The 26105-nt window shown below is 45.7% G+C and overlaps 1 pseudogene; it reads right to left on the bottom strand.

Moving 5' to 3' along the window:
* Nucleotides 1-26105, bottom strand: part of LOC110431120 — a 124286-nt pseudogene that overhangs the window by 90193 nt on the left and 7988 nt on the right.

The following is a 26105-nucleotide window of genomic DNA, read 5'->3' as shown; positions in this document are numbered from 1 at the left end:
TCCTAGGAGCAAGCCTCGGGTTAGGAGAACTTGATCCCGCAGGTACCAGCTCGGAGTAGACACCGACAGGCCAGGCTTCCTCCGATCTACACCTCCACTCTATCTCTCTCAATCTAGTAGAAACTAGAAGATCTATTTCTACTCACATTGGTTGCTAAGCCCAAAAAGAAATTTTATTTAGAGAAGAGGTTTTCCTTCGAGGGCTCTCCTCAACTCTATGATAAACTTGTCTCCTCCAGGGGCCAGGGGGTCTGGTTTTATAGTCCCCTCAAGTGAACGTGAGCCATTGGATCAAACCAACATTGATTGGATGGTTAACCTTGAACCTTTAGGTCGGTGGAGCGTCGTCTGCGAAAAGAGTCCCGTTTGGAGTACAGAGGGGGGCAGGCGCCGTGGTCCTCAGGGCGGGCGCCCTGGGCCAGGCCCCTTTCTTCCTCTGCTTTGTTCCCATGGCTTCTGGAGTCTTCTAGATGGTAGAAAATTGCACGGTGCATTGATATCTCTATGTAATCCCCACATGTGGGCCTTTCTTCCTTATTTCCTGATAACCCCCTGCAGAAACAGATAAACAAGAAAACTCGTGGAATTCTGTCAGATCAAACCCTAATTCTAGGTGTTGTTTGTATATTGGTCCTTTCTCTTGTGTATTTGATAATTAAAATTGATACTTAAGAACCGTCAACAATCAACAGGCGCATTACTGATAGAGCAGTACACGAAAATGTGAGACGTATTGAGTACGATGCAGCCCACGGCCCTTCGGGCTTAAGGCAGTTCTCCTCACACTTTCGGCAAGTCGTATGGACCCACAATTTCAAGCTCGAGAAGCTTAAAAAGTACGACGGCCAGGAGAACCCTGAAAACTGGATCACTCTTTATGAGATTGTAGTCCAATCAGCAGCAGGAGACAAGAAAGTCGTGGCAAACTCCAGTCGTGCTTGACCAAGCTGGCCACCAATGGCTCCTCGGTTTACCCGAGGACTCTTTTGACTCTTGGGAGGAATTGCGCTAGGCATTCATCGATAACTTCGTCGCTACCTGCGAGTAGCCTGGAAACAAATACGACCTTGAGAGGATAAGGGACAGGAAGAATGAGCCCCTGCGCAACTACATCCGACGCTTCTCGGATATGCGCCTCAAGATTCTGAAAATTTCCCATGACGAGGCCATATCGGCTTTCATCAAAGACCTATGCTTCCACGAAGCATTAAGAAGCAAGCTACTGTGCAAAAGGTCGACCACGGTCGCCGAACTTCTCGCCACAGCCAAGAACTATGCCGATGCCGGCGACATAGAAAAGCTCATTCGAGAAGACGTACGAGGAGCTGAGCTGCCTCCCCAACGAGACGACAGCCGTGGGCATTTTGACATTCGGAATCCCTACCACGGCGACAACAGTGACCACCGAGAAGGGTGGGACAACAGCGACCTTGCGACAATGATCACAAGGTAAACACAGTAAAGTGTCCCAATATGGACGGCGGGACTACCAGGAAGACTACAACAAGACGTTGAAAGGACCGTGCCAACTCCATCCCAAGTCCAACCATACGATGAAAGAATGCTGTGTCCTCAAAAGCATCTACACACAACGGGCTGCCCAGGGGGATGCCACCGAGAGATTTCTTCAACAAACAGGACCAATGGGCCGCCATCCCAGAGCTAGGGCGTTTCCCGTTGATCCTGGACCCATGCATCAACAGCGTCAGGTTCGAGCGCGTGCTTGTCGACGGGGGTAGCTCCATTGACATCTTGTTTCGCAACAGCCTGCCGGCTCTCAAGCTAACTCCAGCGCAGTTGAAACCATATGACGCTCAGTTCTGGGGCGTCCTGCCAGGACAAAGCTCAGTACCACTTGGCCAGATAACGCTGCCCATCCAGTTTAGAACGCCAGACCACTTGCGCACAGAATTCGTCAACTTTGTGCTCGCCGACTTCGATGGGACCTACCACGCTATTCTAGGCCGTCCTTCGCTCACCAAGTTCATGGCAGTCCCGCAGTATTCATACTTGGTCCTCAAGATGCCAACAGAGAAGGGCGTCTTGACCGTCAGGGGCAACGTCTACACGGCATACACCTGCGAAGAGGAAAGCTTCAAGATCACCGAGGCAATCGACCTCTCGATTCGCATGGCCAAAACGGTGACGCAAGCAACACAAATCTCACCCGAGCAGGAGACCCCAAGGAAAAGCACCAAGTCCAAGGAGCACAAGGAAGTCCAACTGGACGATGGCAACCCAGAGAAGACGGCTCTCATCAGAGCCAATCTGGATGCCAAATAGGAAGACACGCTCGTCAGGTTTCTAAGGGACAACGTAAGCGTTTTCGCATGGAAACCCGCGGACATGCCCGGCGTCCCATGAAGCCTGATCTAGAACTCCTTAAACGTCTCGAAGACCGCAAGACCTATCAAGTAGAAGCTACGACGATTCACTCACGACAAAAAGTCGGCTATTAGGACAGAGATTACACGGCTTTTAGCAACCGGATTTATTAAAGAAGAGTATCACCCCGATTGGCTCGCCAATCCGGTCCTTGTAAGAAAAAAGAATAATGAATGGAGAATGTGTGTTGATTACACCGATCTCAATAAACACTGTCCTAAAGATCCTTTTGGACTTCCCGGCATAGACGAAGTGGTCGACTCAACGGCCAGATGCGAACTACTTTTTTTTCTCGATTGCTACTCTGGTTACCACCAGATCTTGTTAAAAGAGGACGATCAGATTAAAACCTCCTTCATCACTCCCGTCAGTGCATATTGCTACACCACCATGTCCTTCGGGCTAAAAAATACTGGAGCCTCCTATCAATGCGCTATTGAGCAATGCCTCCACGACGAGATACGTGACGACCTTATCGAGGCTTACGTCGACGATGTTGTCGTCAAAACTAGGGACGCTAACACTCTGATCGACAACCTAGACTGCACATTTAAAGCGCTAAACAAGTACAAGTGGAAGCTTTACCCTAAAAAATGCATCTTTGGGGTTCCCTCTGTTATACTGCTCAGTAACGTCGTCAGCCTCGACGGTATATGGCCAAACCCTTCAAAAGTCAAGGCGGTGCTTGATATGCGACCACCTAGAAATGTAAAAGACGTTGAAAAGCTCACGGGATGCATGGCTGCTCTCAGCCGGTTTATTTCTAGGCTAGGAGAAAAAGGACTTCCTTTCTTCAAGCTGCTAAAAGCATCAGAAAAATTCTCCTGGACAGAAGAGGCCAACGTCGCATTCGCCCAGCTCAAAACTTTCCTCACCTCACCACCCATTCTCACCGCACCTCAACCTAACGAGGACCTGCTCCTCTATATAGCAGCAACTGTCGGGTCGTCTCTACGGTGCTCGTCGTAGAGCGGGATGAACCAGGCCACGTCTACAAAGTCCAGAGACCAGTATACTTCATAAGTGAAGTCCTAAACGAATCTAAGACCAAGTATCACTAGATAGAAAAATTAATCTACGCCATCTTAATCACCTCAAGGAAGTTGAAGCACTACTTCGATGGTCATCGTGTTTTAGTTACTACGAGTTTTTCATTGGGAGACATCTTGCGCAACAAGGACGCCAACAGCAGAATTGTAAAATGGGCCATGGAGTTATGCCCATTTTCATTGGATTTTCAAAGTCGTACAACCATCATGTCTTAAGCTCTGGTCGACTTCATCGCAGAATGGACGGATCTCAACGCACCTCCCTCTACAGATGTCTTTGATCACTGGTCAATGTTCTTCGATAGGTCCCTAAACATCAATGGCGCTGGTGCCGGAATCCTTTTCATCTCACCAAACAAGGGCAAATTACGCTACGTCCTTAGGATCCTCTTCCCGGCATCCAACAATGTCGCCGAGTACGAAGCATGCCTGCACGGCATCCGATTGGCCGTTGAACTAGCAGTCAAGCGCCTTTATGTCTACGGCGATTCTGCCCTGGTCATTAACCAGTTAAATAAGGAGTGGGACACGACTCATGAGAAAATGGATCTGTACTTCAATGAAATACGGAGGTGGGAATCAAATTTTTACGGCATAGAATACATACACGTGGTCCGGGACAAGAATCAAGCAGCAGATGCACTTTCAAAGATAGGATCATCCCGGACCTAGATTCTGCAAGGTGTTTTTGTCCAAGACATTGACGCACCGAGCGTTGGAGCAGATCTGGACAAGCCACATAACGAGGCACTGCTTGTTCGGAACACCACTCCAACAACCAATAGCAATGACTAGCATACACCTTTCGTTAAGTACCTCTTGGACGGTTCGGGACTTCAAGACAAAACGGAGAACAAACGTCTTATCCGGCGATCCAAAAACTATATACTGGTTGAGGGTGGACTTATGCGCAAGAACGCAAACTCAGAAGTCTTGTTGAAATGCATAACTCAAGACGATAGCATCAAACTGCTAGATGACATACACGCTGGGTCTATGGCAACCACGCCGCCTCTAGAACACAGGTCGGAAAAGGCTTTTCGAGCAAGTTTTTACTAGCCAACCGCAGTCACTGACGCTGAGAAGCTGGTCTGGCATTGTGAAGGGTGCCAGTTCTTCGCCAAAAGGACCCACATACCTGCTCATGAGATACAGACGATTCCGTCATCTTGGCCATTCGCCTGTTGGGGTCTTGACATGATTGGGCCATTCAAACCAGCCCCGGCAATTTCAAAATTGTGTTCATGCTAATTGACAAGTTCTCCAAGTGGATCGAGTACATGCCACTAGTCAAAGCAACTTCCGAGAAGGCTGTAGAATTCCTCAATCAAATCATACATAGATTTTGGATTCCCAACAGTATAATCACCGACCTGGTCACTCAGTTCACCGGCACTATATTCTGGGACTTCTGTGATGACACAGGCATAGTCATAAAATACGTGTGAGTAGCCCATCCTCGAGCCAACGGTCAAGTCGAGCGAGCCAATGGGATGATTATTGATGCACTAAAGAAAAGGCTGTACACGGAAAATGACAGGGCACCGGGGCGGTGGATGAACGAATTACCGACAGTGATCTTGGGTCTCCGAACACAGCCTAGTTGGAACATGGGTGTATCCCCCTATTTCATGGTTTATGGGGCTGAGGCATTACTCCCCTCTGACGTAGCCTTCGGATCCCCAAGAGTCGAGCATTTCGACCAATCTTCAGCAGACCATGCCAGAGAACTTGAAATTAATTACATAGAAGAGAAACAGTTGGCCTCCTACCTTCGAACAACAAAGTACCTCGAGGCCATGAGACGATACTACAACAAGAACGTCAATGATCACTCCTTCGTGGTCGGTGATCTCGTACTCAAATGGAAAACAAGCCAGGAAGGAATGCACAAGTTATCGACACCCTGGGAGGGACCTTTTGTGGTCGCCGAGGTTACACGTCCTACCTCTTATAGGCTGACGTACCCAGATGGAACAAGCCTGCCCAACTCCGGGCACATAGACAAATTACGATGTTTCTATCCCTAAGTTTCAGTACATCTTACTTGTATCTCTTTTCCGATGAATAATAATAAAGTTTGTCTTTTTTTGCTATGTATTTTTACATATGCAGAATACTCGAAAAGTACAACAACAAGTTTCCTTGACAAGTTACACAACAAAATCACTCAAGGGTACTCGGCATGATTCAGTGATACATCACTCAACAAACTTATTTACAGCGCTCAAAACCATGGTTCTTAAAATTCAGACTTTATTACAAACTTTATATACAAAGTTTACAGTAAACAACCCTCTATGCGGCTTCTAGTCTATTTCTACAGACTACTCTGTGAACCTACTGCTCGGGTTGCTCGCCCGCACGGGCTTCTTGTGCCACCGAAGGGGTCGGGGCCATCGGCGCCTGGCTGGTCGAGACCATAGGCGTCGACCGCCCATCTCCCACAATCGATACCCCCGATAACTCCCTGGCCGACCTATCTGACCCTAGCTGATCGGGGGGATTGACGTCCCGCAGAGGTTTATGTCGCCGATCACCATCGATGACAGGTCGAGCAGGCCGACGCGAAGGTCATCTGCCTCCTTCGGACCAACCTCCTTTGGGTATCCCCTCTCTAGCCAGGACAGGTCGACTAGGGGTAGTGAGCATGCACCATGCTGAGGACATGCGCTCCGGCGATCTCCCTAGCATCCTTGACGAACTGCTGAAGCCAGCCCCACGCTTGCTGCGCCTTCTCGACCGGGGTCAGCCTCGGTGCACTGGGCTGGTCCTCGGGGAGCTCGGGGCTGATCAGATCTAGCACCGGAGCGACTCCCTTCTAGAGCTTGATGCAGTTTGTCTTCCAGGAGTCTCGGTCTTTGACCAACTCCTCGATGTGCTTCTTAGTGTTGGCCTTAAGCACTATGACAAAATTTTGAAGAAAAACGAAGGAAGATAGTCAATACCTGTCGAGGGTATCAGTAAGGGGTATCCTAACTGATGCACATAACAAGAATTGACCGTACGCAGGTCGAGGCCCTCAACTCGATGCTCTGATCAGTCACATGCACAATCATCGACGACCACAGCCTCGAAGACGGAAAGGGCGTCGAGCGAATCGATAAGGGCTCGAGCGCCAGCTACCGTCGAATACGGAAACAGGCTCGAGCGAACCAAGAGGCGTCTAGCGCAAGGACGCTGCCCGCCGCCTGACGCGCGCATGGGAACCAGGGCATTTAATGCGCTTGTCGCGTTCTCACCTAACATGCCAGTCACGCGAAGCGTGATAGGGAATAGGCACCCATCCCATCATCCTTTTTGCAGCCTTCCCCACCAAACGACTCAGAGCGTGCCAGGACGCGGGAAGCAGGGATGGAACATCTAATCAGAACCCCCTCGAGACATCCAAGGTCAACGCTTTGGACAACAGGGCGCTACATGGCGTCTGACCCTCGACCAGATACGTTCCCTTCCAGGAGAAGGGTTGGGCGTCGACTGACAGCACTGCAACCACTCCGCCGGATCTGCCGCTATACCGTACAAGCGCGAACCAGTCCAAGACGACGCGCAGGGCGGGATACGGGGGCACGCGCAATCATCATCAAGCTACCAAGACGAGACGGCTCGAGACCACGCCAGTACGGAGACCTCGAGTAGGTCCGCGCGCCATGCCCCTATCGACCCCTACTTAGATACCTACATATCTACCCTGGTCTTCCCCTTGGAACTATAAAAGGGGAAGCCCGGGAGCGACCACGGCACGATATCAACCACGCAACACTACACTCACACGCAGTAGAGTTTCCATACTACGCCTCACTCCATACCATGCTTGTATTCACCCCTGTACAAGCACTTAGGTGCAAAATAACACGAACTCTCTCCCCCACTGGACGTAGGGCCTTCTCTTGCCCGAACCAGGATAAATCTCTGTGTCTTTTTCATCACCATAAAGGGAAGCACGCATATAAATTCACTCGTTGGTGTGACCCCCCGTGGGAAAAACACCGACAGTTGTCGCGCCAGGTAGGGGTCCTGCGTGTTTTTCATCGATTTCCCATTCTTTTCCAGATGGCCACTCTTTCTTCACCAATTCCGCGCTCCACGGTGATTTGGTTTGGGAGTCTAGAGTTCAAGTCCACTGGCTCCGGCTATGACATGATCTTGCTCTCGATCAAAGGGCCGGGAGGAGCCCGCGTTGCGCTAACCCGGATGAGGGCCCCGAGACGTCCTCACCACCACGCTCCCCGCCCAAGAAGAGGCGTGGACAGCACCATCATCGCCCGTCTACCTCGCCACGACCGGCAGTCCGTGCCAGGCAGGAGGCGTCATGAGAGCCGATAGCCCCGTGCACCACGGGCACGACGGCTCAGCGCCGAGAGGATCACACGACAATGAGAGGTGACGCGCCCCGCGCACTCTCCCCCACCGCCAGGCTACTCCCACATGGGCCATTCACCTCAAGAGGAGCCTCGTCGTTCGGCCTGGACAATGCCGCAGCGTCACTAGCCAGGGCGATATGCCCAAACGCCCAGACGTACGTGGAGAGACCAATGGTCCTCCCATGCGGCCCTGGAGCGCAGCGACCGACGTCCGAGCTACCAGACTTCTCCCAAGTACGAGGCCTCCGCCGCTTAGGCCCCGGGCGGTACACGATTACCTCCCTCAGACAGCGGCTGCTGTAGGAAGGACGCGGATGTTTCTACGCCGCCGAGCCGGACTCCGGCTCAGAATCCGACAGCCACGACCCTACTAGAGAGTGCTTCCATATCGACGGTGCGGTGGAAACCACCGACGAGACACAAGACGCCGTTGCAGGCGGGCGAGCCCCTGCAGCGAGGGAAGACCCCAGGACGCCTGGGAATGACGGTCAAGTCGACCCCCACCGCAAGAAGACAGAGCCACGCAAATTGCGCAACTACGAGAGCTCAAGGCAAAGCTTGACGAGGATCGTGAGCGCCTTGTCTTGCTTGAGCAGATCCTCGAGCAGGACCTGCCTTACCCGCCTGGCGGAAGTGTCCGCAGGCGAGCTCGAGAGGTGCACCGATAGATCATTGGAGACGCAGAGCCAGAGCAGCCCATCAGCCGTTTCCCTCGAGCAGGCCAGAACGTCGTGGTAGCGACAATGTTGCTGCGAAACATGCCGGAGCCGTCAAACTCCCAAGCTCGACGCATTCGAGACGAGGTACAGACACTACTCCAGGTGGCGGCAGTTCAACAGGCCGAAAGCTCGGCTTCTCAATGTCGAGGAGCTACCACTGAAAAGCGCGATGAGCCACCCCAAAACGAAAAGGAGGTGTCAGTCCATCAGCAGCCACTCCCTCGAGGAAGAAAGACCACGCTCGTTCTCCCCGTCGACAATCAGCGTCGACACGACGCGCGGCGTGACATTGAAGAGAATCGACGCCGTCAGTACGGGGACGCGGAAGAGCGCGGTTACAGCGCCCATCGCGGTGGGAGGTACGACAGTGACGAAGATCGGATGGCTCCAGAGCCACCAGGCCCACGGGTATTCAGCAGGGCAATCCGCAGCACGCCGCTGCCCAGCCCGTTCCGACCCCCGACCAGCATCGCGAAGTACAACGGAGAGACCAAACTAGAGCTGTGGCTGGCAGACTTGAGGCTGGCCTGTCAGCTGGGAGGTGCTCGAGGAGACGATCGAGCCATCATCAGACAGCTGCCACTCTTCCTTTCCGACACCGCTCGCAGGTGGCTCGAAGAGCTCCCGGCCGTTCAGAACCATGACTAGGTCAATCTAGTTAGAGTTTTCGAAGGTAATTTCAAAGGGACCTACATATGGCCTGGGAACTCGTGGGACCTCAGCAAGTGCAAGCAAAAGTCAGGAGAAACTCTTCGAGAGTACGCTCGACGCTTCTCAAAGCAACGCACCAAGCTGCCGCACATCCCCGATCACGACGTCATCCTGGCCTTTGTCTCTGGTACCACCAGTCGAGACTTGGTACGTGAATTAGGCCGGAATCGCCCTCAGACCGTCGACGAGCTGATGGATGTGGTGGCCAACTATGCGGCAGGAGAAGAGGCGGTTGGCGCCTTCTTCAGCTGTGAAGGAAGGAAGGGCAAGCAGCCCGCCGACGATAACGAAGGCCCCGGTCGAGGTCCCAAGAAGAACAAGAAGAAGAAGAAGACACGACCATTCCAACGGGAAGACCTCGACGACGATCTTGTCGCCGCCGTGGAGCGCAAAAAGCCTCGAGGCCCCCCGGATGGGGGCATCTTCGATAAGATGCTAGAAGAGCCATGCCCTTACCATAAGGGAGCAGCCAACCACAAGCTTAAGGACTGTCGTATGCTGAGAAAGCATTTCGATGGTCTGGGGTTCAGGAAAAACGCGCGCGACGACCCAAAGAAGGAGAAGGACGGTGAAAAGGAGGATAACAAAGACGACAATTTCCCTGCCGTCCAAGACTGCTACATGATCTACGGTGGGCCCTCGACGCAGCTGACTGCGAGGCAGCGCAAGAGGGAACGTCGTGAAGTCTTCGCGGCAAGGATGGCGGTGCCCCAGTATCTCAGCTGGTCGAGCACCCCCATCACCTTCGACCAAGAGGACCACCCCAACAAAGTAGTTGCAACTGGCGTCTACCCACTCGTCGTCGACCCCATCATCGTCAACACCCGGCTCTCAAAGGTACTGATGGACGGTGGCAGCAACCTCAACATCATCTATCTCGAGACCCTCGACCTCCTCGGCATCAACAGGACGCAGCTCCAGCCAAGCGCCGGTGGTTTCCATGGTGTCGTACCAGGAAAGAAGGCGTTGCCAGTAGGTCGAATCGACCTGCCGGTTTGCTTTGGCACAGCAGCCAACTTCAGGAAGGAGACCCTCACCTTCGAGGTGGTGGGGTTCCGGGGCACGTACCACGCCATCATCGGGCACCCGGGCTACGCCAAATTCATGGCTATCCCTAACTACACCTACCTGAAGCTTAAGATGCCTGGTCCCAAGGGCGTCATTACCGTCAGCTCCTCCTTCGAGCACGCGTACGAGTGCGACGTAGAATGCGTCGAGTACGGGGAAGCCGTCGAAAGTTCCACTGAGCTTGCCTCGAAGCTCGAGGCCCTGGCCACAGAGGCTCCTGAGCCCAAGCGCCACGCGGGAAGCTTCGAACCGGTGGAAGGAACCAAGAAGACCCCAACAACTCCGACGGTAAGGCACTGACGATCAGCGCCGACCTCGACTCCAAATAGGAAGCCGTGCTCGTCGACTTTCTCCGTGCGAACGCCGACATGTTTGCATGGAGTCCCTCGGACATGCCCGGCGTACCAAGGGAAGTCGCCGAGCACTCCTTGGAAATTCGAGCCGGTTCCAAGCCAGTGAAGCAGAGGTTACGCCGATTCGATGAGGAGAAGCGCAAGATCATTGGCGAGGAGATCCAAAACCTTTTGACGGCCGGATTCATCAAGGAGGTTCACCATCCTGACTGGTTAGCAAATCCTGTACTAGTTAAGAAAAAGAATGGGAAAATGAGGATGTGTGTCGATTATACTAGTTTAAATAAAGCATGTCCGAAAGTTTCTTTTCCGTTACCTCGTTGTTGACGGTCCTTAAGTATCAAATTTAATTATCAAATAAACAAAGAAAAGGATCTAAATGAAATCAACATCTAGACTTAGGGTTTTATCTAACAGAATTCCACGAGTTTTGGTGTTTGTCTATTTCTGCAGGGGGTTATCAGGAAATATGGAAGAAAGGCCCACACGTCGGGATTACATAGAGATATTAATGTGCCACGCAATTTTACGTCATCTAGAAGACTCTAGAAGCCACGGGAACGAACGGGTAGGCGAACGGGCCCGGGGGCAGGGCGCCCGCCCACCCCCCTTGGGCGCTTGCCCAGGAGTTGTAGTCAAACACGTCCAACTTTGCGGACCAAGCTCCACTGACCTAAAGGATCAAGGATAACCATTCAATCAATGTCGGTTTGATCAAACGGCCCAGGTTCACTTGAGGGGACTATATAACCAGACCCCCTGGCCCTGGAGGAGGCACCCCTTGATCATTATTCATTATTCATAGACAGAGCAAAAGCTACGGTTTAGAGATGAGAGCTCTCGTCTCTTCTCTAAACTAGAGTAGATCTAGATAGTAGCAAGATGGAGAGCGAAGGAGGATTAGAGGAGAGGTCGGCCTGTCGGTTCTTCCTCCGGTTGTACTTCATCATGATTAAGCTCTAATCAAGCTTGCTCATGGGATGACTCTGGTAATCTACTTCTAATTCATTATGCAATTACTAATTATGTATGTTCTGGTTCACAACTCTTTTGAGTACTTTAATCTATAGGACGCTATAGGTGAGAGTTGTAGTATAGGTGTAAGCGTGGTGCTTAGATCTAGATTACTTGTGGATATCCCCTGTCTAGCTGGATCGTGTGGTAGGCCACGTAGGTGACAGTTATGTTGGTCCTCTGTAGTCCACCTCTCGTTAGCAGGATGGGTAGGGTTTATCGGCCTAAGGATAAGCATCCTTTGTGGTGTACTCTTATCACGTGGTTCGTCCCAGACATAGACATACCCCTTTGAAGTAGAGAAACCATAATTATCCTCTCTATTCTGCTACCATCGCCCATATACTAGAATTGCTCTACTCTCTATTCCCATATTATCACCTATTGTTATCTTACCTTTAATATTGTTCTTATTCAATTCTACCATCTTTCCTATTTACACCTATCCATCTATCTTGGTTAAGTTAGAGCATAGTTGGTTCTCCCGTTTCCCTGTGGATACGATAAAACCTTTAACCGGGTAAAAGCTTCAACGGTATCCGTGCGCTTGCGGATTATCTGTGTGCGTATAAATACCATAGTACACTCTAGTGCCATGCTGGGGATGACAACCTAGTATTCAAGTGGTGTTAGCAAGTGTCAACAAGCATTTTTGGCGCCGTTGCCGGGGAACCGGTTGCTGAGTTGACTACGAACTAGCTTAATCATTTTCTAAAAAATAAAAAAAATATATTTTCCTTTTATCCTTTGCCTCATCTCTGCTAATCTTTCTTCTTATCTAATGCTTGATCTCTGGTCTATCATGAATTCAAACATGTCTATCTATGAATTTCATAGACCTACGGGCACACTTCTCGAACCACCAAAATCTTCAAAGCCTATCATAGCATCTAGTTTTGAGATAGACCCCGAATATATAGAATTTGTTCAAAAACAACCTTTCTCAGGAGAAGGTGAGAAAAACCCATACACACACCTAAGAGAGTTCTATCGAGTCTGTGACCTCCTTCGCATAGAAGGAATGTCCGATGAGACCCTCAAATGGAAGCTCTTTCCGTTCTCTTTAACGGGAAAAGCTAGACATTGGTACAAACTCAAAGTAGGGAGTGTTCATGGAGATTGGAAGGAGTTATACACTAGTTTTATTTCTAAATATTTTCCAATCTCCAAAGTGGCGTGAGATTATTTCTTTTAGACAACTGGAAGAAGAATCTCTTGGCAAATCATGGGACCGCTTTATTAACCTTACTCTCACTGGCCCAAAGCTTTCTATTCCAGAAGAAGTTCTTCTAATTCACTTTTTTGAGGGCCTTAGTGGGGAAAATAAGCAAACCTTGAATACAACCTCTAGAGGATCCTTCTATCACCTACCTGCTAGTGAAGCTTGGAATTTGATTGATTTATTAAGTGGAAAGTCTCCTAGCTTTTATATCCCTGAGAAAGAGACAGAACCAGTTCCTAGACAAGAAGAAGAAGTTTCGATAGCCAGATCACAACCACTTCAATTCTAAACTTTAGCTATCGATCCTAAACCATCAATACCCCAAAATTCTCCAAGGGAGGAAGGAATTCCGACCTTAAATCTTTCAGATGCTGATGGTTTAGACTTCTGGTTCCATAAGAGACCTTCAAGCAGGGATAATTCAAATCCTCGCAATAATGGTTCTCTTAGAGAATATCCTGGTTCTTGTTATGAAGAAGTCGAGGATGACACATCAAGTAAAGGAGAGCTAAGCCATATTGAAAATTCTAACACCTCCCCTTTCCTGATCACAAGTTCTAAATGGCTAGAATGTGTAGAATGGATGGATAAGGAAGAAGCCTTAATGAATTCTGACATTGGTTCAATTTCAAATGGTGAGTTGTTGACTCCCTTTGAAGATGGGATTCATCCAACTATAGAAGAGGACATAAGTGAGACCAAACCAAGAGAAACTCTGAACATTCAGATTGGAGACGAAGATAACATTAATGAGTATGGAATTTATTTCATAGCCACTTTGTTTACTCCATGCTCATATGCAACATCTTCCCAATCTATTGGTCTCTCGAACATCACCACATTTGAGATCTCCAACCCCCTCTTCCTTTCTATTTATAAAAACTTTAAAAGGGTGGTTGTCGATGCATATGTCTATAATAAATATTGCAGATCTCGTTGAGTTGATCTTGATTTAGGTCAGCGTTGGAAGGGAAACCACTTCGCTGACATAAATTGATGGTTTCCCAAGGACAATCTTAGTGTCCTAAAACAAGCACTGATCAGATTGTAACATGAGCTTTTAATTATTTACAACATTACCTTGTGTGTTGAGCATATAAGGATAATTGTAAAAAATTCCTTCGGGTATTCTTGTCACTAACCTTTCCAGGATTGGAGCAAGAAGATCGGATGAATGACAAGCACAAGGTATGTCCAACCAATCATCATACAACATTGAATTAAATTCATCCAAACTTGAATTCTGCAAAATTCAAGCTTGGGGGAGTACTTTACATAAAAACATCCTTTGCCATGTTGCTTTGTTGGTTGTCCCTACCTTTAAGACATGCACAATTTGTTAAATACTAATCACACTACTTCATATCCACTTGAGTAGATCTCTATAAATGTTGTCATGCTATCTTTGTCTATGTACTAGTAAGTGTTAGTTTGGATGTACTGCACATACTTCTATTGTCTTTTAAATTAAGCATGGTGCTTAGGTTAAACAACCTTCCTTAATCTGATTAGACATGGAGTCTAGTTCGGTTATTGAACTAAAAAGTTCTTGTGTAGACATTGGTATATTTTTGTCAGACTAACCCCTGCAGAAAAACTTTCAATATCGTTTTGGGAAGTCCTGAGATAAACTCACATCAGAGACGAAGAGAGTGACACATGAAGTTTAACAATTTGCACAAGAAGGACATAGCTCATTCATCATAGAGAGATGATCCATGGTGGGTTCCACAAACATGATGCACAACCGCTAAGAAAGGAAAGCTTCCACAAGGTGATACTGTACCATCACTCTTCAAGCAAGGTAACATCATAAGGTACTTGACTATCACTTTTATAAGCTTCTCCTTGGTTCTGGCGTTCATATAAATAAAAGAGACAAACATGTATGATTTACAACTCTAGATTAACCAACCCAACTGATTCAACATGTTTAGTCCTTTAATCCTTGTTCTTAGTACTACCTCCATGATCCCACACTCCTAATCATATGAGCTAAAATGTTACACATTCAATCATTGAGACATATAAAGAAAAAGACATATACTATCTTTCCATAAGGTTGAGCGATCTGATCTGACAAATGTTATAACTGCTACACTCATGAACTTTTCATCCATCAACTTTGTCTTGCTCACCATGCTTAGGGTTAGAGAAGAACAAATACACTTTAGGTTCTGTTGGTGTTTTCCACCAACAGGACCCATGCACTTGATCTTTGCCTTGTCTCTATGAGCTGGTACACTTCGAGCAAAACACGGAGGAGTTTTATAACTCTCAGACTCTACCAAGTGAAGGACCTGGATCTACGAGCACAAACACACTGAGGAGGACACTGCCAACGCCGCACTTCGAACTGCTGGGCAAACGAAGAGGTGCAGACGTCAAGGTCCGCACCTGAATCAAATGACGCACCTGAAGAATGAACACGGTGAGAAGTCTTGTTAAGAAGACTTAAAACATTGAACCCTCGCCGAAAGGTAAGATCAGTAGTTATCCATATTTATCCTTTCTGCATTCCCTTTTCCCTTTAATTATTTACTTTTCTTATATAGATTATTAGTTAATCATGCTATCTTGAAAAGAAAAAAAAATGTTAAAAAAATACTAAGCCCTATGTGAGTATACGAGTGGCATAAAACCCATAAGTACCTTCACTGTGGTGGCCTAAAAATAAAATAAATATTTCTTTTTTGCTTTATAAAATAAAAATATAAAAACAGGGAGTAATATTTATTGAGGAAGCTCAACATGATAAAGGCTAGATATTTATGCTAACACTTAATTAGTTCCACAAGCTTTGTTGTCTATTCGAGCTCCACAGAATTTAAGAATCAAGAAGACTAGCAGACGGAGGACATTCTAATCGCTGTCAGAATGCTGCTGACTTTCAAATACACCTCTGCCACCTGCTAGCTACATCAAGAGAAATTACGTCAAAATTCAGCTTGGGGGAGAGCACCCCCATTTATCTCGCTAAGTATTTCTACCTATCTTTATACTTATATTATATTAGAATATGAAAATACATAAACTATGAAAAACCAAATAAAGATTTCGTGCTTATATATATATCTTTTGCTTAGTGTGTTTAATAAATAAATAAAGTGGCTATGCTAATCTGAATCTTAATAATAAAACTCTAGCATGGATATGATGAATAGTTGCTCTGCCTAATTTGCAAATTTAAAGTTCTCTCTCAAGTTTAGATATAACTGTTATAATTTAAAGCTTGCTCTAGATCTAAATTTGTAGGATAAAAACTTGATCTGAAATCTAAGTTGTTAACGGATATGATATGGGAAGGTTGAGCTGCTGTTTATCTGTTCCTAGAGATGCTAGAATTTTAGAAAATTTTATCTTTGAAAAATCTTTAAAATATTGCATGATGAGTTCCTGTATGATGAGAGTTTAAATTCCTACCACAGCCATATATACATGCTTGCTAGACTTTGAGCCACACATTTATTATTTACTGCTTATGAGCATTGAGTGTGGTCAAGCTGTGTAGACCCTTAGTAGCTTGTCATGTGGTTAAATCAAGATTCACTTGCACGTTCACTCATACATGCTGCTTCTACTCCGGAAGTACCATCCACATATATCCACTCATTTCCATCTCCAGAACCACCCAAAAATATTCTACTCCTAATCCGGGAGAGAATAACCAAAAATATTTCTGTTTTTCCTTGTGAAATAAATGCTCAAGTTATCTTATTACTACCACTTGCTATATTATCTCATGAGATGAGTGCTCTAAAAAAAGGAGACAAAAAAATATACGAGGAAATAAAAAGGGGCAAGTGCCCGGAACCTCGAAAGAAAAGAAAAAGAGTGAGACGAGAGGTAAAAATGTACAAGTGTCCGACAGTAGAATTAGGGGTACAAGATACCCACCTGAGAGAAAAGAAAAAGAAAAAGAAAAGATGGAGCATCTCATTCTCCTCATAAAGTTTCAAAAAGCAAGGAAGGTATGTATCCCCTCAAAAGAACAAAAGTAGAATTAGACTTTCACCATTGTTATCACCATCATTACCATACACCATTCATTCGCCACACATGCACATCTTGATTTGGCTTATTGATTTGTTTCTTTGGATCCATGGTTTGACTATACAATAAATGTCTTGTAAGTATGTATACTTTATCTCCCACCTATGAGCTCCAGATATTAAAGCCTTATTAGAGTAGGGTGAGAGAGAAGGCAATGTCACTATGCCTTATACCACAAATACCACATATCTTGAGAGAAGGCATATACCATCACTGCCTTGGTAAGGATCCAGAAATACCGCAAAAGAGAGATTTAGAGAGTCATACAAGGAATCTCTGAGTTTTATTTGAAAATCTGCAAAAACTCCAGAGCTATAGCTGACCAAGAATAAGAGACATGGCACTTGGCTAGACTGTTCTATCTTTTAACTACTCAAGACAGAAGTGACGGTTACAAGTCCCATGGTGAAAGGTAAAGTAAGTAAGTTTTAGTTCTTGATAGTTTACTCTAACTCAGAGATGAGATTTTATTTAAAAGCATGTGTACCGTCAAATTTTTAAGATATTGCAACAACTTCTGATCCATTGCTGAGTCTATCCTTGCTCAGGGACGAGCAAGAGGTAAGCTTGGGGGAGTTTGTTGACGGTCCTTAAGTATCAAATTTAATTACCAAATAAACAGAGAAAAGGATCTAAATGAAATCAACATCTAGACTTAGGGTTTTATCTGACAGAATTCCACGAGTTTTGGTGTTTGTCTATTTCTGCAGGGGGTTGTCAGGAAATATGGAAAAAAGGCCCACACATCGGGATTACATAGAGATATTAACGTGCCGCGCAATTTTACGTCATCTAGAAGACTCTAGAAGCCACGGGAACGAACGGGAAGGCGAACGGGCCCGGGGGCAGAGCGCCCGCCCACCCCCCTTGGGCGCCCGCCCAGGAGTTGTAGTCAAACACATCCAACTTTGCGGACCAAGCTTGACCGACCTAAAGGATCAAGGATAACCGTTCAATCAATGTCGGTTTGATCCAACGGCACAGGTTCACTTGAGGGGACTATATAAACAGACCCCCTGGCCCCTGGAGGAGGCACCCCTTGATCATTATTCATTATTCATAGACAGAGCAAAAGCTAGGGTTTAGAGATGAGAGCTCTCCTCTCTTCTCTAAACTAGAGTAGATCTAGATAGTAGCAAGATGGAGAGCGAAGGAGGATTAGAGGAGAGGCCGGCCTGTCGGTTCTTCCTCCGGTTGTACTTCGTCATGATCAAGCTCTAATCAAGCTTGCTCATGAGATGACTCTGGTAATCTACTTCTAATTCATTATGCAATTACTAATTATGTATGTTCTGGTTCACTACTCTTTTGAGTACTTTAATCTATAGGACGCTATAGATGAGAGTTGTAGGATAGGTGTAAGCATGGTGCTTAGATCTAGATTACTTGTGGATATCCCCTGTCTAGCTGGATCGTGTGGTAGGCCGCGTAGGTGACAGTTACGTTGGTCCTCTGTAGTCCACCTCTCGTTAGCAGGATGGGTAGGGTTTACCGGCCTAAGGATAAGCATCCTTTGTGGTGTACTCTTATCACGTGGTTCATCCCAGACATAGACATACCCCTTTGAAGTAGAGAAACCATAATTATCCTCTCTATTTCTGCTACCATCGCCCATATACTAGAATTGCTCTACTCTCTATTCCCATATTATCACTCACTGTTATCTTATCTTTAATATTGTTCTTATTCAATTCTACCATCTTTCCTATTTACACCTATTTACTTGTCTTGGTTAAGTTAGAGTGTAGTTGGTTCTCCCGTTTCCCTGTGGATACGATAAAACCTTTAACCGGGTAAAAACTTCAACGGTATCCGTGCGCTTGCGGATTATCTGTGTGTGTATAAATACCATAGTACACTCTAGTGCCATGCTGGGGATGACAACATAGTATTCAAGTGGTGTTAGCAAGTGTCAACACTCGTATCGATCAAATTGTTGATTCAACTGTGGGATGCGAAACCCTTTCTTTCCTTGATGCATATTCTGGTTACCATCAAATAAAAATGAAAGAGTCCGACCAGCTCGCGACATCTTTTATCACACCCTTTGGGATGTATTGCTATGTAACCATGCCGTTCGGTCTTCGAAACGCGGGAGCCACATATCAGCGTTGCATGCTCCACGAGTTTGGCAAGCACATAGGCTCGACGGTCGAGGCCTATGTCGACGACATCGTCGTCAAGTCAAAACGGCGGGGAGACCTGATCCAGGACCTCGAGATCACTTTCAGCTGCCTACGCGCCAACCAGATCAAGCTCAACCCCGAGAAGTGCGTTTTTAGCGTACCTCGAGGCATGCTCCTGGGTTACATCGTTTCCCAACGTGGCATCGAGGCCAACCTCGAGAAAGTCTCGGCCATCACAAGAATGGGGCCGATCCGAGACATCAAGGGCGTACAGAGGGTAACAGGATGCCTAGCGGCGCTGAGTCGTTTTATCTCAAGGTTGGGAGAAAATGAGTTGCCCCTGTACCGACTTCTGAAGAAAGTCGAGCGCTTCTCTTGGACCCCCGAGGCCGAGGAAGCCCTCGAAAATCTGAAGAAAACATTGACTTCAGCACCAGTCCTGGTTCCACCTCAACCCGCGGAACCGCTGTTGATATTTGGGAACGCAATAAGGAATTGATCCGCAAGCGCACCGATATCGGTGAGCACTTCACCCGGGAAATTATCCAGAGTATCGTATTTATTTTTTTACCACTAGGAGAAAGAGTGCATCTGACTAACCGGTCTATTACTACTAACCTCTAGGCACAAAGAATGTCTTTCGATGTGAGTGATAAATAGAGAAGACTGCAACCGTAGTCTCCTTCTAACCTTGGTAAGGATGATCTACTGTTCTAATGGGGAGGCTAACGGAATCTAGACACCACAGAGGATGTTCAACCCGCACCTATAAACCCTATCCTTCCTGCTAACGAGATGTGATCTACAAAGGTAGCTCGGAATTGTCACGTTCTCACTACTACCACGGTCCAGCTAGTCTGGGAATATTTATGAGTACCCCAGCCTAAACACCACGTTTACGCCAGCAATGATTACTCTAAACTCTACGCGAAGAGATTAAAGTAAACTCATAAACCATAAGAACAATAAAACAAGAACTTACTAGAATTTAGAAGTCGAATTACTGAAGAATCCTAGGAGCAAGCTTCGGGTTAGGAGAACTTGATCCCGCAGGTACAAGCTTGGAGTAGACACCGACAGGCCGGGCTTCCTCCACTCTACACCTCCACTCTATCTCTCTCAATCTAGTAGAAACTAGAAGATCTATTTCTACCTTACATTGATTGCTAAGCCTAAAAAGAAATATTAATTAGAGAAGAGGTTTTCCTTCGAGGGCACCCCTCAGTCTCTATGATAATTTCTTCATGTCTTCTCCAGGGGCCAGGGGGCCTTGCTTATATAGTCCTCCCCTTCTATGCGTTTTTGGGTCGATAGCTGAGGTGGTACTATGTTTTTCTTGATCCAATAGGTCGGTGGAATATCCCAAATGAAAGAGTCCTGATTTGGCTCCAGCAGGGGGGCGGGTGCCCAGGCTTCTAGGGCGGGTGCCCTGGGCCTGGCCCAGTTTTGCCTCCGCTTCGGTCTCGTGGCTTCTGGAGTCTTCTAGATGAAGTAAAATTGCGCGGTGCGTTGATATCTCTATGTAACCCCGACATGTGGGCCTTTCTTCCTTATTTCCTGATAACCCCCTGCAGAAATAGATAAACCACAAAACTCGTGGAATTCTGTCAGATCAAACCCTAATTCTAGGTGATGGTTGCATATTGGTCCATTCTCTTGTTTATTTGATAATTAAAATTGATACTTAAGAACCGTCAACAAATACCCCCATACTTAGGCTTTTACTCGTCCTCGAGAAAAGGATGGTTAAGAACAATATCTGGGGTAAACATTTAAAACATTCTCTTTATATAATTGCAGGGTGTTAAAATTCCACTGTGTACCATAGTCAGGGAAGTTTATGATTAAGAGTAAAGATCCTTTCTTCTCGATCCTGTCACTTGGAGTTTTTGTATATTTTTGAAAGAAAGTTAGCATACCTTTTTATCCTCATAGGTTCTCTCAGATCACTCATTATCTTATATATATATATATCTCACTGAGGCTGTTTTATTTTGCAAAAATTCTCAAGCATACTTACGTTGCATTTATTGCCTGATCAAAACGGGATCCGAGGAGGGGAATGTCATACTCTTAGATCAAAGACTTTGAAAATTAAAAACTTTGTCAACTCTTGCTGGCATATTGCTTATTAGAGGGACCATGGGCTATCATTTTTTTAAGTGGATACCGAGGTACCCCTAATTCTACTGCCGGACACTTGTCCATTTTTTTCTGCGAGGTTGTCGAGCACTTGCTCCTTTTTATTTCCTCGAAATATTTTTATTTTTGCATAGCCCATGCCTCTAATGCAATAATACTTTGGAAGATGAATCTTACTGAAATAGTGTCTTGATCTTGGGAGCATGATAAATCTCTCAACAAGGGTCTAACTCATTTTGAACAAACTCAATACAGAGCAGATAGCTTTTATAATCATAATTAATATTTTTATTTTTATCAGGCATATAAAACACTGAGGATGGTAGCTAGAAGTTTGAATATTTTGAAATAAATTCTCCAAGCAACAATGATATCAAGAATAAGAAACTCATACTCTACCATCACATATTCCATACTGACTTAAGTAACACAGGGTTTTAAAATGATTTTATAATAATTGTAAGTTTTCAGGGAATATCACAGATTGAGATTAATCATGATTAGAAATATTTTAATCTTTTTATTTTATCATGTCGGAAACAGTAATCTGCATAATCCAAAATAAATGTATGTATGAAGTAAAGTGTGCAGAGTGTGTACCTGAATCGTGGAGTGGTGTAGTCGGAGTGTGTTTGGCATGTTGAGGGATCTCCCCCATACTTGTTTTCTGCTTTCTTGCACAAAAATAAAGTAGAGACACACAAGACATAATAATAATAATAGTAGTACTCTTTATTGATCTTGAGGCATTTAGTACAAAAGACTGATAACAAACTGATAGCAAACTAATAATAATAGCAAACTTAAACCGAATTTAAAGATAGATGACTAAGATGCATTGCCTCAAGGTCTAATCTAGATAACTTAGCGGCGCTCTAATTCCTTGATCTTCTTGTTGGCACTGGCAAGATCCTGCCTAAGGCCTAGTATAATGGTGTTGTGGTTAGAGAGCTGCCTAGTGAGGGAATTAATTGAGGACTGGAGGTCTATGATAATTCTATCTAGCCTGCAAACTTCCTCATCAATATCCATTATAGTCTTGCGACGCTTGGGAGGTGTCTCAAAAGCATTGAGAGAATGCTTCGGGGCTGCCTTTGGAGGGATGAAACGGACTTTGGCTGCTCTAATCCCTTCAAACTAAGGCCTTTCCTCCTCTGAAGTGTAGCGTACGCTGCTGATCTCGCCGCTCCGGTTGGTCTTGACTCCAACGACCCTCTCATTCGGTCTAGGTGGAAGGATCCTTGTGCCGATTGGCACCTTGATAGTGGTCTTTGTCTTGGATGATGGTCCTTTGAGGAGTAGGGGTTGTGGTGGTGCGGTGAGAACTGGTTGAGCATGGTAAGATTAGGCAGAGCTGCGTTGGCGTAATGGCATGGCTTCTAGCTGACGCTCTGTTTTGGTCGGGACGAGAGCACGGGCATCGGGGTCTTCCACTGGCTCCATGTTGAGGTTGAAGGGGACGACTTCCCAATCGTCGTGGTACTTGTCGGCCATTGGAGTAGCAAGGAACTAATAAAATTTTAATTGAAGTAGAGCTAATTAAGCTCTAATTAAAGGAGAGCTAATCAAGCTCTAGTTGAAGGAGAGAAAGCTTGGTGGCTTGGTGTTTGAAAACTGAGGTCAGGGGTCTGTTTATATAGGGGTCAAAAGGATGCCTCTATGGGTTGTTCGGGTTGCTCCCGTCGATGTGCGTGCGAAACTTTCCATCCGAGGGATTATTCGGATCACCCTAAGTGCATTTTCCATAACCGAGAAAGTCGGGACCGAGGGGGAACAGGGGCTGGGCGCCCGCCCACTTGACCTGGGCGCCCGCCCTCTCTCTGGCTCCTCTGTGGGCCCACTTCTCCGAGCGCGTTTCTAGATGCGAAATTATTTAGAAAAATATATATATGACCCAAAACCATCAGACCAAAAGTGTCGGGCTCTAATTCTCCATGGGAAGGTAAAAATGGACTACGTCTATTTCTTCAAATTCCTCATTGGGCTCTAAAAATAATTTAAGACGTTGACCATTTACCTTGAATAACGTACCTTCGCTGTTTTGAAGTGTGATAGCTCCATGGGATGATGAATTGATTACCTTGAATGGTCCTTCCCATTTGCTCCGGTGTTTTCCATGCCCAAAAAGCTTCACCCTGTAATTAAAAAGGAATACCTTATCTCCGGGTGTGATCTCCTTCTTCTTGATTCTCTTGTCATGCCACCTCTTGACTCTTTCTTTGTAGATCTTTGAATTGTGATATGCCTTCTCTCGCCATTCTTCCAATTCTAATAATTGCATTCTTCTATAATCTCCAGCAACATCTAGGTCCATATTCCATCTCTTTATGGCCCAGTGTGCTTTGAATTCTAGTTCAACAGGTAGATGGCAAGTCTTCCCGTACACCAATTGGTATGGAGACATTCCAATTGGGGTCTTGTATGCTGTCCGGTATGCCCAGAGTGCATCGGGTAACTTGTCTTTCCACGCCGTTCCCATTTCATTTACTGTCTTCTGAAGAATATTCTTGATTTGTTTGTTGGAAGTCTCTGCTTGGCCACTTGTACGAGGATGATAAGGGGTAGCGACGTTGTGACGGATTCCATGTCTTGATAGATATTGCTTGAAGTGTTTGTCGATGAAGTGTGCTCCTCCATCACTTATCACTACTCTGGGGACTCCAAATCTTGGAAATATAATTTCTTCAAACATCCTCTTTGAACTGACGTTGTCAGCATGCTTGCAAGGTAATGCCTCTACCCACTTGGAGACATAGTCAACTGCCACCAAGATGTACTCACACTTCTTTGATGGAGGAAATGGACCCATGTAGTCTATTCCCCAGACATCAAAGAGCTCAATCTGAAGGTTGTTGGTGAGTGGCATTGCATCCCTTGTATTTATGTTTCCGTGCCTTTGACATGGCCCACATCTTCTGATATATTGCTTCGTGTCTTCATACATTGTAGGCCAATAGAATCCACACTGCCAGATCTTTGAATGTGTACGGAATGCTCCATAGTGACCTCCATATGGTAATGAATGACATCTGTCGATGATCTTCCATCCTTCCTCAGTGGTCACACATCTCCTGAGTAAGCCATCAGAGCATACTCGGAAGAGGTATGGCTCGTCCCATATATGTGAACGACTTTCTTGAATAAGCTTCTTCTTGTTTGCTCCTGGTGGTACATACCCTGAAACCATAAAATTAACAATATCTGCATACCAGGGGTCAGACCTGTTAATCCCGTAGAGCATGTCGTCCCGGAGTGAATCATTGATGGGGGTTTCCTGTGGACTCTTAAAATACATTCTAGACAGGTGATCAGCAACAGAATTTTCTACTCCTTTTTTATCTTTTATTTCTAAGTCAAATTCTTGGAATAATAAAATCCATCTAATCAGGCGAGGTTTAGCATCTTTTTTAGTGAGCAAATATTTTAGTGCAGCATGATCAGTGTAAACAATTATTTTAGCTCCAACTAAATAAGATCTAAATTTATCAATGGCAAAGACAACAGCCAGAAGCTCTTTTTCAGTGGTTGCATAATTAAGTTGAGCTCCTGTCAAAGTTTTACTGGCATAAGCAATTGCATGATGCTTCTTATCTTTAGTTTGTCCCAATACTGCCCCCACAGCATAATCACTAGCATCACACATAATTTCAAAAGGTAACGACCAATCAGGGGGTTGAATGATTGGTGCAGAGATGAGTGCTTTCTTTAATAAATTGAAAGATGTTAAACATGCATCATCAAATTCGAAAGGAGCATCCTTGGCTAGCAAAAGAGTAAGTGGTCTAGCAATAAATGAAAATTCTTTTATGAATCTACGATAAAAACAAGCATGGCCAAGAAAGCTTCGAATTCCTTTTATATTCACAGGTGGAGGTAGTTGTTCAATTACTTCAATTTTAGCTTTGTCTACCTCAATCCCCCTTTCAGACACTAAGTGTCCTAGCACTATTCCTTCTCTAACCATGACATTTTTCCCAATTAAGGATTAAGTGCTTTTCTTCACATCTTTGCAAAACCTTATCTAAGTTTTCAAGACAACTATCAAAAGTTTTTCCATAAACAGAGAAATCATCCATGAAAACTTCCATAATCTCTTCAATCATATCAGAAAATATAGACATCATGCATCTTTGAAAAGAAGCTGGTGCATTACATAACCCAAAAGACATTCTACGGTAAGCATAAGTTCCATAAGGGCATGTAAAAGTGGTTTTGCTTTGATCATCAGGATGGATCGGGATTTGATGATACCCTGAATATCCATCTAAGAAACAGAAGAATGAATGGTTTGTTAACCGCTCTAGCATCTCATCTATAAAAGGTAAAGGAAAGTGATTTCTTCTCGTGGCTTTGTTTAGTTTTCTATAGTCTATGCACATCCGCCATCCTGTGACGGTGCGTTGCGGAATTAGCTCGTTCTTTTCATTCATAATAACTGTCTTGCCTCCCTTTTTGGGCACAACTTGGACTGGGCTCACCCACTCACTGTGCGGCACAGGATATATAATCCCTGCATGCAGCAACTTTATAACTTCCTTTTTAACTACCTCTCTCATAGTGTTGTTAAGTCTACGTTGGGGTTCTCGAGAGGGTGTAATAGAAGGATCTGTTGGAATACGATGGGTACAAATCATAGGATTGATTCCTGTAAGATCTTGAAGTGAGTAGCCGAATACTGAGTGATGTTTCTCAAGAATGGTCATTAATCACAGAGTTTGATCCTGAGTGAGTTTATCGCTAATGATCACAGGGAACTCTGGATTATTGTTTAGGAAAGCATAGGTAAGACCGGGTGGTAAAGTTTTAAGTTCTATGGGGGGTCTAGGTGTTTCTGCAAACTCGTCTAAGGGTTCAGGCTCAGAAGGTTCGTCTTCTTCTTCTGTGAAGAAAGGAGTTTTG

Source organism: Sorghum bicolor, chromosome 10 (assembly GCF_000003195.3).
Source record: "Sorghum bicolor cultivar BTx623 chromosome 10, Sorghum_bicolor_NCBIv3, whole genome shotgun sequence".
Lineage (NCBI taxonomy): Eukaryota > Viridiplantae > Streptophyta > Magnoliopsida > Poales > Poaceae > Sorghum > Sorghum bicolor.
The sequence above is the reverse complement of the archived record's forward strand: the minus strand, read 5'-3'. Positions and strand labels throughout refer to the sequence as shown.